This window comes from Rutilus rutilus, assembly GCF_951802725.1.
Source record: "Rutilus rutilus genome assembly, chromosome: 13".
Taxonomy (NCBI): domain Eukaryota; kingdom Metazoa; phylum Chordata; class Actinopteri; order Cypriniformes; family Leuciscidae; genus Rutilus; species Rutilus rutilus.
Window position 1 is genome coordinate 25321031 of NC_140218.1, and position 13230 is coordinate 25334260.

The window sequence follows — 13230 nt, forward strand, 5'->3', positions numbered from 1 at the left end:
CAACCACGAACATAAATGGACAGATTTTTATGCACCCTCAGATTCCAGATTTTCAAATAGTTGTATCTCGGCCAAATATTTTCCTATCCAAACAAACCACTCAAAAAAATAAATAATTATGTCTAAACATAAGATTTATGTATTTGAATTGCATATAAAATTTCCATCCATTTGGATTAAATAGTTTTAACATAAACCAATATATAATCTGAATGTGATTCATATTTTTAAGTCATATATAAATGAAACAGATAAGATTTATGTAATTGTATTAATAAACTGAATGTGATTCATATTTGTCAGTCATACGTAAATGAAACGGGTAAGATTTATGTAATAGTACGCAGAAAAACGGCCATGTTAAATTAACACTGCTCAGTGTTCATATGTGTGCACACTACAGAGTTGAAGTACCATTGAAGCAGTGTTGAAGTTAATGAGATAATTATGTGGTGATTGAGCATTCATTATGAACACCTGCTGTTAACAAGCAGAATCACTAAAGGAAAGAGAAACACAAGAACTACAACTGACTTCAGCCACAGCCTTAGATGAAATCAACTGAAGAGAAAAGAAGACATTAAATCTCTCAAGATCTCAGCAGAGGAGGATTAAACAACTCAAACAGCATTAACAGCATTACTTATTACTAACCAGATTTACTTTATTTAATTTCCGTTTTAATGAAATCAATAGTTGTATTTTAAAGTCACCATGATGGTGGTTAGTGTTTGCTTTAGTTTGGCTCTTGACCCTTGACTCTTTAATATAAAATTTTCTCTGGTTGCTATAATTGTGTGTTTATAAAGCTCATTTGTTGTAGCAAAAAAGCCAAGCGAAAATGTGATCAGGTGATGTTGGCTGTTTATTGATGATGATGATGATGATGTCATCATCATGTAATTGCTTGAATCCCTGATCTTATTCGGTGTCTAATGCTTTGATTATATAAGACTTGTGTTTTTAATATTGTTTTATTCATAACAGAAGCCATTTGATTCTACAGCATGAGATTTAACAGTGTTATTTATCAAATAATATACTTGGTTTTAAAAAAACATTTATTGCACAAAAACTTTTCATCTATGGCATTACTTACACAGACATCAAGAAACAGCATATGAATCTCAACAATGGTGACAATCAAACAAAATATCCAGATAATCAGATCAACTCTGAGCATAAAACAAGCTACAAAAAATCCAGCTGCATAATTTATTAATGCCGCAAAGCATGCTGGGAGATATGGGTGAGTACGTGATATGGGTGATATGGTGGTACTCATGAAGCATTTCATTGTCACCATTGTTGAGAGTCATATGGTGATTCTTGATGTCTAAGTAATAATGTAGAGGAAAATGTTTAATGCACTAAATGTTTTTAAAATCCTTTATATTATTTGATTAACACTGTTGGATCTCATGCTGTCAAGTCACATAGCTACTATAATGAATAAAACAAAATAAAAACACATTACCCCATTAATCAAAGCATTAGACACTGAATAAGATAAGTGATTCAGGCCACAACATGATGATTACACCTTCATCAATAAACAGCCAACATCACCTGATCACATTCTCTCTTGGCTTTTTTTGCTACAACAAATGAGCTTTATAAACACACAATTATAGCAGCCAGAGAAAAATTTATATTAAAGAGTCAAGGGTCAAGAGCCCAAGAAAAGCAAACACTAACCACCATCATGGTGACTTTAAAATACAACTACTGATTTAATTTAAACGGAAATTAAATAAAGTAAATCTGGTTAGTAATAAGTAACGCTGGTAATGCTGTTTGAGTTGTTTAATCTTTCTCTGCTGAGATCTTGAAAGATTTAATGTCTTCTTTTCTTTTCAGTTGATTTCATCTAAAGGGGTTATTTCCACCAACTCCGGAACGGCGGCGGAGTCAATAGGTTTCCATCAAAGTCAATGTGTATATTTTCACTGACTGCGGAACGGCTGCGTTCCGACTCCGGCGATCCGCAGACCTCCGGAGCAGATACGCAGAGCTTCTATTTTTGCTGGATGCCGGAGAGCTCCGCAGCAATTTAGCACTTATATCGCGCGATCATATGTGAATTTGCGAGATCTCGTGGGTCCTCGTGACTTCAGCTGTTAGTCATGGCCGCAGCCGTTCCGCAACAAATCCGGACCTGGTGAGTATTGAAGGACAGCGGAGCCGATCCGCAGCCGTTCCGCAGTTGGTGGAAATCCGGGGTAAGGCTGAAGTCAGTTGTAGTTCTTGTGTTTCGCTTTCCTTCAGTGATTCTGCTTGTTAACAGCAGGTGTTCATAATGAATGCTCAATCACCACTTAATTATCTCATTAACTTCAACACTGCTTCAGTGGTACTTTAACTCTGTAGTGTGCACACATATGCACACTGAGCAGTGTTAATTTAACATGGCCGTTTTTCTGCGTACTATTACATAAATCTTACCAGTTTCATTTACGTATGACTGACAAATATGAATCACATTCAGTTTATTAATACAATTACTATCTGTTTAATTTATATATGACTTCAAAATATAAATCACATTCAGATTATTGATAGGTTTATGTTAAAACTATGTAATCCAAATGGATGGAAATTCTAAATGCAAATCACATTAATCTTATGTTTAGACATCTTTTTTTTTTTTTTTGTTGAGTGTACATCAATGACAAGCTTATTTATTCAGCTTTCATATGATGCATAAATCTCAATTTCAATAGACCCATGTGACAAGTTTTGTGGTCCAGGGTCACATATAGAACCTTTAGGGGTTCACGACATAGTATAATTTTTTTTCTTTTGTCTTAATAAAATTGTATGAAGTAAACAGCTTGTAAAAAAAATATATATATCACTAGAAAAAAAAATAGTTATGCAACCATTCAAGACATTTCTCATTTAAAATTGAGTCAAGTACCCAAAAGTTCTATATACTGTTAGAACCCCATTGAAACCTTTTTTTTTTTTTTTTTTTTTTAAGAGCATAATTTTCTGTAAAGCGAATATTTCACCTCAAACCATTATCATTTACTCACCTTCCCGCCTTTCTTCTGTGGAACACAAGATGAGACATAGAATGTTCGTGCTGCTCTTCAAACTTGGCACAAAAATAAATGACAATTGGAATCTACAGCAAAAGGCAGGATTTTCAAAGATCAATGACATTCACCACTGAACACCACATTACCCAGTCCCCATTTACTTTAATTACATGTAATAATTTGAATAAAATATCCCTTTAAATATTTGCATTTGGCTTCTTTATTCTCAGCGAATTACAAAGTTATTTACAAAGTAGACAATCAAGTCATGGATTAGTCTACTTGCTGCTTACAGAAGTGGAAAGGCCTCAAAAGAGGTGTGATAAAGGATCTGTTCATTTGCGTTATAGGGACCGTTGTGTAGTGAATAATTGTTAATATTTGATTTCATATCCCAGTCCCCTCTCAGCCTCCCTGCAGAGGCCACATTAGCAGCCAATTAAATAGAGTGGTAAAACCCATTCCCTGTGCTGAACGGACATTAATGAATGTCAATGACTTTACACAGGATGTATGCGTTCCCTTTTGCTTGGTTATTCAACTGATTAGGTTATAATGAGGTTTATGCCACAACCTCATAGTCAGAGCAATGAGAATTGAAACCTTCATTATGAAACCTAGGCTTGCATAGCAGCACACGCCTAATCATAGATCTTTATTACCATTTCCAATGAACATCTTATCCAGTTCACCTCACAGAAGGTGCATTCAGTCAAACAATAAAGATTATTGTACCTTGAAGTAACATTACAGGAAATATGAACAATCTTTAATAGCGAATGTGATAACATGATGTTAAATTACACCATTATTATGATAATGCCTGAAATAGCTACTTTTTTAACACTTAAGAGTGAATGAGCTCCATCTTTTATGATGCAGAAGTAAGGATCGACAAAATAATCAGAAGAACTTGGTCTGTGTAGCTCAGGTAAAAGTGAAGGATGATTAACTGGTCCTATTGCTGAGTTAATTACTTATTGATCTTGTCTGGGAGTGTGGGTGATTGTGACCTTTGAGGTTTGCAGTTTTATTATTTTTTTGTAACTTGTCGACTATGTGGAGGAGGTGCATTTAGATAATGTGTGCTGACAAGGAGAGTGCTGTAACCTGTTTCGCAGCCTGGCTTCCTGTTGCTATGTCTGAGAGACATTCTTCAATAGCTCTTGTCTGTCAACGGAGAGAACACTTTGGAGTCAAGGTGCCTTCACAATCACATGAAAAACCCTTAAAACTCTAAATATAGACTAGGCCTATAATGACACTGACAATGTTATAAAAGTGTCCTCACATTGACAAGACATAAATCATAACCATAACCATACCCTTACTCCTAAACCTAACCCTATGTCAAACTCATCGGCAGTAAATGTAGGATTTTTTCCACAACATTTAGCTACACAGTAAATGCAAAGGCTGTGTTTAAAATTTACCCCTATACCTACACTCATTAACTATTCCCAATATTAGTCCACTAATATAGTCCACTTGAAGGAGTGAATGAAAACGAGTGAGTGAATTCGGACACTGAGTGCACTGGAAGGGCTGCTGCTTTTGCATCGTTTGTGCTTGCGGTTTAATTATAATTTGAAACTTTGCAAACTGGCAGCTCTAGTAGTAGGCTAGTAAAGATTTATCTTGAAATCTGTCATTAAAAATAGCATGTATAAACTTTAATTAAACAACGTAATAATTAAAAAGAAAACTATACCTGAATGCTATTACTAGTGGTGCACGATATATCGGCCGCCGATATAATATCGGCCGATATGGTCATTTTTTTACACATCGGTATCGTTCCGATGTTAAAATATGGCCGATGTGAACAGGCCGATATTTAATGTGTGAAGCTGAAGAGGTTGATGTGAGAGAAATACACATTTCATACAGATGACATAAGCAGAGAACAGTCTGTTTTCTTTCATTTTGAATTGTTCTGTTTAAAAATAGAAGTTTCAAGCTTTCTATATATGTCTCAGGTCTGTGAGGCAGGTAGGTTTCGGTTCATTTATGAGACGCGCTCCAGGTTCACGCGCCGTCGCCTCTGTCCTGATTAAATATTTTCTAGTATATTTACTTTTTATTTATTAAATCCAATTCAATTCGTTGATGAAACATTGATCAAAATTAAGATACAATTAGGTTTTGGTTCATTTATGAGACGCGCTCCAGGTTCACGCGCCGTCGCCTCTGTCCTGATTAAATATTTTCTAGTATATATACTTTTTATTTATTAAATCCAATGCAATTCGTTGATGAAACATTGATCAAAATTAAGATACAATTAATACAAAACGAAATTCAATTTAAAGACAGGCTTTGTGCTTTCTGCTTGAGGTCTCTGTGAAAGTTTTAAAGCAGTTTTTAAGTGCCGAGAGCGCTCACGTCCGTAACATTGTTAATGCAGTCCAGTGCGACTTATGTTTTTTTCCTCCTCATGACACATTTTTGACTGATCGTTTTTTGACTCGTAGATATTTGAATATATTGCTTGATATATGATACCCATTCGAATTTGATTTTTCTCAAAAGTGACAGCGCGTGTGATTTGTGGATTCTGATAAGCGCGAGTGGAGAAACAGGCGTTTATTTATTCATTCTCAGTGTTGAGAAACGTAGCCTTCATGTGTTATTGTGTTAATAATAACTAAAGTAGCCTACCTAATTATGTTACATATTTAGTTTGTATGAAAACTATCGCGTTCGTTACTTATGGATTAAAAAAGTAGGCTACCGGTGCTGCGCGAGCTCTCTCTCACAAACACGGACGCGCGCACATAGAGAGAGAAGATAATTGTAAAATGAAAACGGGCTAAGCAGAAAGCACTATTTTTCATGTGTTATTGTGTTAATAATAACTAAAGTAGCCTACCTAATTATGTTACATATTTAGTTTGTATGAAAACTATCGCGTTCGTTACTTATGGATTAAAAAAGTAGGCTACCGGTGCTGCGCGAGCTCTCTCTCACAAACACGGACGCGCGCACATAGAGAGAGAAGATAATTGTAAAATGAAAACGGGCTAAGTTTAAATTTTGTTCTTGCTTGTTTGTTTTTTTCTGTCAAAATGTCAGAAAGCATTTTGTATTATCCATCCGTGTTTTTAAAATTCGTTAAATGACGGACGTTTTACTGTTAACACAGCCCATATGTCGGATTCGTCTTATAGCCTACTTGTTATTTTTAGAATAAGTGATTCGTTATGCTATTATTGGACTCCTGTCTATTCATTGTCAACTGTTTTCTATAAATATGTTTGTATTGGCTAACATTTATTCAGCTGCGTGTCCTGTTTAAAATGTGCAATGTTCAAACGCAAAGACAGTCACAAGAAGCCCTTTTCCCTGTGGTATTTTTTAGAATAATATTTGGATATTGGAATAATAAATGAAGTAGCCTATCTTAATTGTACACATGTTCCTGTTTTTTTTTGTTTTTTTTTACTGTTTTCTAAGGGTTTCTTAATTTTAGACAAGTTGACCAGCACACATTATATGCAATGCAATGTGTGTATGTGTGACATATTTTGCACACAGGTAAAGGTGCCCAATATCAGTCATTTCTAAAGTTAAAAAAATGTGTTTTGGAAAATAGCTCTTTATTTGATAATCATTAAAATTTGTTTTCTATACAGAGATATCGACATCGGTAAATATCGGTATCGGCCATAACAGCAATATTAATATCGGTTATCGGTATCGGCCACAATTTTCACATCGGTGCATCCCTAGCTATTACGCTGTACCCACATTGGACCAGCAATGGCTGGATTGATGATTCAGCTGCGAGCGCCATCTTCTGATCAGACGGTGGAATTCATTCGGCACGCGACTCTCACAGTGCACTATGGGTATTCACCTATTCACAAGCCGTTGAGTGCATACATACCTGATAAAGACCAAGGCTGCATTAAAAAACTTCCAAGTAAACCTTGGAGGACACATTCAAAGGTAGGAAGGCGACAAGGCACGTCCGCATTCAATGTTAGCTTCACTTCCTCTCAACTGAGATGCCTTCATCTGATCGATTTTTGAAGGCAGCATAGATGTATTCTTCGTTACCTTTGGTATCTCACAATCCTGTGCTTTCCATTCTGTGACAGTTAAGATAAAAAAAAAAAAAAAAAAAGGTCAGTTTGTGTAAATGTACGTTTATGACCAACGTTTTCCACCTCTGATGTCATTTCAAGCGAGAAATTACTACTTTAAATATTGGTTTAGTTTTCAACAAAGCTCGCTCTGTTTTGCTGTAGATCAGAGTCAAACTGTTACACTGCCTTAGCCTGGCTAACGTCAGACCTCTTTCTCTTTGAGACGTGGTCTGGGAACCACATGTTGTTCATTTTCTCATATTTGAGGCGTGGTTTACGAATGCCCAGAGCCGTTTATTGGGCGCTACAAATGTCTATCAAATGCGCCTGTACGTAGCTCATAGCCAATCGTTTCAATTATACCAGATGACGTAAGTAGAGCGACAGATATTCAACGAAGAAGACGATGGGTCAGAGATTTGTGTACACCAGAGTTCTGCACGGGTCCGATTTTGTAAATCCGCACCCGCCCGTACCCGCAGTGCTTAAAACCCCACCCAACCCTTTTTCCGACAGCAGCACTAATTAAAATCTGCACCCGACCCGCTTAAAATAGAACCGACACCCGACCCGCACCCGAAATAAAATCAGTTTAGACTATCACATATAGACACACTTACAATTTTTTTTTATTGCCAGGTCATACAGAAGTTATTACACGACAATTAACACAAGGACAACTTCAGCCGAAGCTGAAGGCCGATACATGAAGAACATGGCTACGTTACCACAAAACTGAGTAGCCTTATAACATTTTACCAATCGAGCAGACGCGGCTACAACACTATCAGCCACGCAATTTCGTCTAGCCTATCTGACCATTTTGAGTTCAAACACGCCCTGCACACCACACATAGCCTACATAGCAGTGTTAAATATGAAACATACCGTTCGATAGAACTGCTTTGTCCAGTTTCTGCGTGTTTCCTCAGGAATGAAGTTCCACATTTGCGGCTATCCAACACGAAAATGTTTGCAGCAAAACCTTTCACAATATTTCCTTCAGATAACTCCAAATTTCTCCCACACACTGGACTTGATTTTTGATGACGTATTGTCGACAACTTTACAATCTCCACTAGCTATTCTTTTCTTCAACTCCTCAGACTCCATCTCGACGACTGCAAGCAGATCGCGCGCACGGTTATGATGAATTTTTAAAAGTGAAAGTAGCCTAGGTAACGTTATAGATCCTGGGAGGGCGTGGCGCGTGGGCACAAATAAATTTATGTGGATTTTAAATTATTTTATCAACTTGAAATACAGGCATATTTTTGTAGATGTGTTCCTAAAATTATGCATATATTTTTACGTCTGTCATGTTTGATCCATAGATATAAACAAACTGCTTCGGTGTGTTGCATAGATGTCGTCATCGTCTTGCTGCTCCCTCCCCGTTCTGTGATTGGTTCCCTAGCTGAGGCGAAAATCTGGTCCATGGAATCAATGCTGACTAGCAGCGTGAATAAAATCGCGCTGCGCTCAAGGCAGCATGGGGAAACCCAGGCTAGAGATTTGGACCTATTATGGAAAAACACCAGGATAATATGGTAGTGTGCTGTAAACATATTGTATTCTTACTTTGTTATCTTCTTCAGATGACCGGTATACATTTAATGCAGATCTGTATAAACTACTGTTCTTAACTGTTCTTCAAAGGAAAAAAAAAATAATCTATCAAATTACATGGCGTTTAAAGTGGGTTACGGGCCTCCAAATTGTGATAGTAGTTAGTAATAATAATGGAAAAGGTGAGCATACTCTGGCAGGTGCACCACCGCAAAGCAGGCTGGGTAGAAATAGACGCTGCTGAAAGTATGGCAGATGAAAAGAGCGGTAAGTGCTGAATAAACAATGAGCACAGATGGACTTATTACAACATTATTACATGGATATGTGATCGTATGCAAGCTTGTTTGAACCTTCTCCTATTCCCTCTTTTTAGGGGGAGGAAAAGAAAAAGAACTAGCTGTACCGCATGGCGGTACAAAATATGACCGCCGCTCAGGCCTGCACTGGCTTTCCACAAAAATAAATGACGTGGAGCAATTTGGCTATATTGCGTGTTTATGTATATACCTAAAAAAAGTAGTAGTATGTGCATGTCTGTCTGTGTGTGTGTATGTGTGTGTGTTTGTGTGTGCGCATGTGTGTTTGTGTGTGTGTGTCTGTGCATGTGGATTTGTATGTGTGTGTTTGGGTGTGTGTCTGTGCGTGTGGATGTCAGTGTGTGTGCATGCTTGCGTTTGTTTGTATTCCTGCATGTGTGTGTGTGACAGTATCATCCTAAACCAGCAACCCTTCGCTCAACAGCACCATCTACAGGCCGATGAGTGTACAGTCACTAAATGTGCACATAAATTAATTTATTTTATACCCCCCCATGGATGAAATTCTACGAAACTTAGCATACCCCCAGAGGATGTCAAGTTAATCATACACATGAAATATGGTGCAGTTCTGAACATCTTCACTGAAGATAGGGGCGATTGCATTTTCATTTTTTATGGGAGGGGCGCAAATCACAAATGAGTGATTATGGGCTAGGTTGATGTGGGCCCTTAAGACCAACATACCATAAAAATTTCTTCATCCTCGGTTCCACGGTTCAAGTAGTTATTTAGGAAAAACTGCATTTTTTGGGTTTGGGGGGGCCCAGCGCGGGGGGGGGGGAGTGGCCCCCGGGGACCAAACGAAATTTTTCCGTAAAAGTCTAGTGGGGCTACGTGCCCACCAAATTTCATGTTCCCCGGTGTTTCGGTGTCCCTGGTATCGTTGACGGAAAATTCAGTAGATTGACGGAAAAAAAAAAACTAAAAAACTTTGACAATCGATTATGGGCTAGGTTGATGTGGGCCCTTAAGACCAACATACTTTGCAAATTTCTTCATCCTCGGTGCCACGGTTCAGGTAGTTATTTAGGAAAAACTGAATTTTTTGGGTTTGGGGGGGCCCAGCGTGGGGGGGGGATCCCTATATATATATCCCGTATACAATCCCTATATGACCGCTTTCGCTAGCTACGCTAGCGGCGGTCATAATAATGGCAGTGACTGAGAAGTAAGTGATGAAATAAGAGATGGCTGCAGGTTTGAGGATTGCTCAGCATAGGGACTGTTAAAATTCACCCTGTATCTGGCTAATAAACGAAGCGAAGAAAGTTTATTCCAGCAAAAGTGTTTTTACGTTGTTTGTTTACTGTGTATTATGCAGGGATTTGGTACAAGTAATGCTTTTTAAAGTCACCAGATTAAAATTGACAAAGATCACGGCAATAGCAAATTTCACCAATCCAATCAATTCCCAATTCAAAAAGCTGTTTCTCTCAGATATAGGTCACAATAGAGTAGAAAACACTATCGCAGCTTCAGTTTCATGCAGAGTATCGTCAGTATTCAATACAATTCCTTTGCCTTTTAATGCATCTACATCACAGTTATAATAATGTGGCTCAAATTCTCATTGCAAAAAATAAGGTTAATAAATAATCAATTTGGATTATTTAATGTTGGTAACGCTGTAGTTTTGCATTATTTTCATCACGTTTGTTTTATTTCTAGCATGGCAGTTGAAGTTTGCAGCATTGGTTTTTGGGATGGCCGCTGGAGTCATGTGCAGAAGTTTCTGGAGAGATCTGGCCCTTTCACACACCCAGACTTTAGTGACGAGGTGAAGGAAAAAAACATTCTGCTTATTTTTCAATACTTCATATTCTTTTTTAGTAACAATTAATTTAAAAAAAAATGTACTCTTGTATTTTTGTAATATTTCGATTATTTTAGAAACATGCAAAATTCTGGTAATTGGAGCTGGGGGTCTTGGCTGCGAACTACTGAAGAACCTGGTAAGGTTTCTATCTATATTTTTAATCCAGCCTCTCATTTGTTTTGTTTTCAAGTAATAACTTGTTGATCATATTACTCTTTTTTTTTAAGGCTCTGTCAGGCTTTTTTCATATTCATGTTGTGGATATGGACATATTTGATGTCTCCAACCTCAATTGACAGTTTCTCTTTGGGTACGACTGTGTGCATTTTTGAAACAGATATTTGAGTTTGTTGGCAGACACATTTTTTTTTTTTTTTATGAAGATTTCTGGGACATTTCCTAGTTTAGTGGTCAAAATGGCATTGAAATCTCACTTGTTTTTAACTATGAATTAAAACAAAACAAAAGCGACAATACATTTAAAAAAATATATGATTAATTTTTATTATACTATTATTATAATTAACTCTTACTTGTTTTAATACAGTTCAACAATTTTTTACAATATATAGAAGTAAATTTGCAGATAGAAAACAGATAAAAGCACTATAATATTGTAGCAAAATTATGACTTTACACATTAAAAACATTACAAAAATAAAACAAAATAAATTAACATGTATTTAACATAATTTCCATTAATTTCCATTCCATTTCCATTTCAAAACGTTTTTAACTTTTCAGATATTATTTTATGTTTGTGCTTTTGAAAATTGAACTCTAATTAGGCTTATTATTTTGCATTTTAGGCTCATTTTGAGTAGAAAGTATGGGCTTTCTATGGATATTCTGGATATCTAATTTGATTTTATCAATAAATTCCACTAGAAACAAACCTTGTTGTATTATTTTAATTTAATACTGTGAAGCTGCTTTGATACAATCTGTATTGTGAAAAGCGCTATACAAATATACTTGACTTGACTTGACTTGGCTTTGTATGTAGGTTTTTTTTCACCCACATGGTATAATTAAGATGTGTGTGCAGGAATTTTGCGACTACCTTGAACCCGATAATGGAGTCTTTCAATAATAATAGCGCTTTCGTCTAGGGTTAAGTTCTTTATGTGATCAGTGTAGTTGCAGTGCCCTTTTTGTCTTGCCTTTTTTCAGTATTTGCATGATGTAAAACGGGAACATTTCTGTGGTCAGCTCTAGAAACAGTCCCACAGACCCAGCCCCAAACCCAATCTCTTAAACATTAATAAAGGCTGGTTTAAAGTACTTCTTCCTGCCTCTATGTATTAATGCTCATGGGTAGCCTAAATGGGTTCCATTCAGACCTTAACATTAAGTATTTTACTGTTATGTGTCAACAAGATTCAACAAAACATTTTCTCCTGGCTATACCCAATGTTTAGATCTGTTGTGGTATTTATGCAAATTAGCACATACATAATTAGATTAACAAACAATTAAAAAAAACTTGTAATACATTTTTTGTTTGTCTTGATGTAAGTAATCAACTCAGTAATTTTCATAGTGATATCTAAAGGTTAAATACCCTATTCACGTGAGAAAAAGAATGAATAGGTGTATGAATAGGCTATATTTGGGTATTTTCCCCTAATGGGATTCATCTGGGCGCTTTTTTTCCTTACTCAGGACATATTGAGGATACAAAATCAGTTGAGTTTGCTTCTGTTGCAATTTGTTCAAGGTTGACCCCCATTTTGGCTTAAAATGACTGGACTATCAATATTGGAAAATGCTGCATGGTGTCTCACCCAAAAATTTGCCTATACACTGGGACAAAAACTGTACATTTGGAACTTTTATTTTGAAAGCGCGACAAAGAACAGGTTTTTTTCTTGCATAGAGAATTATGAGGCGGCTGCCTCCATCAAATTTTGTACTGCCTCCGGCTCTCGACAAAACTCGGACAGTCACATTCTCAGATGCACTTTTTCCAGTTGCGGGTTCCCGGCCTGTGTCCATTCTCAAACCGTATAGTTTGCCGATAGTGCCGCGCGGATCGCGGATAATCCGCGGGTTGGGCGGGCCAAGTAATAAAAACATAATAATCCAATTAATCGAGGGTGGATGACAGATAAATCATTATAATGTGGTGGGTTTAATAAAGACACGGTGACGGAACTCTCATCACGGTAAAACGCAATGAACGAGCGTCACTCTTTTACTTTCGTTTGAAACTTAACTCTTCAGGGAAAACCAATCAAGGAAAACATACCAGGGCTCGACATTAACGCTTGTCCGGAACACGGGTTTTTTTTTTTTTTTTTTTTTTTTTTTTTTAAGGGACAAGTGAAAGAGAATTTTTAATATTTCAATTAATAATCTCATTTAATACAGTTGTATTTTTTCAA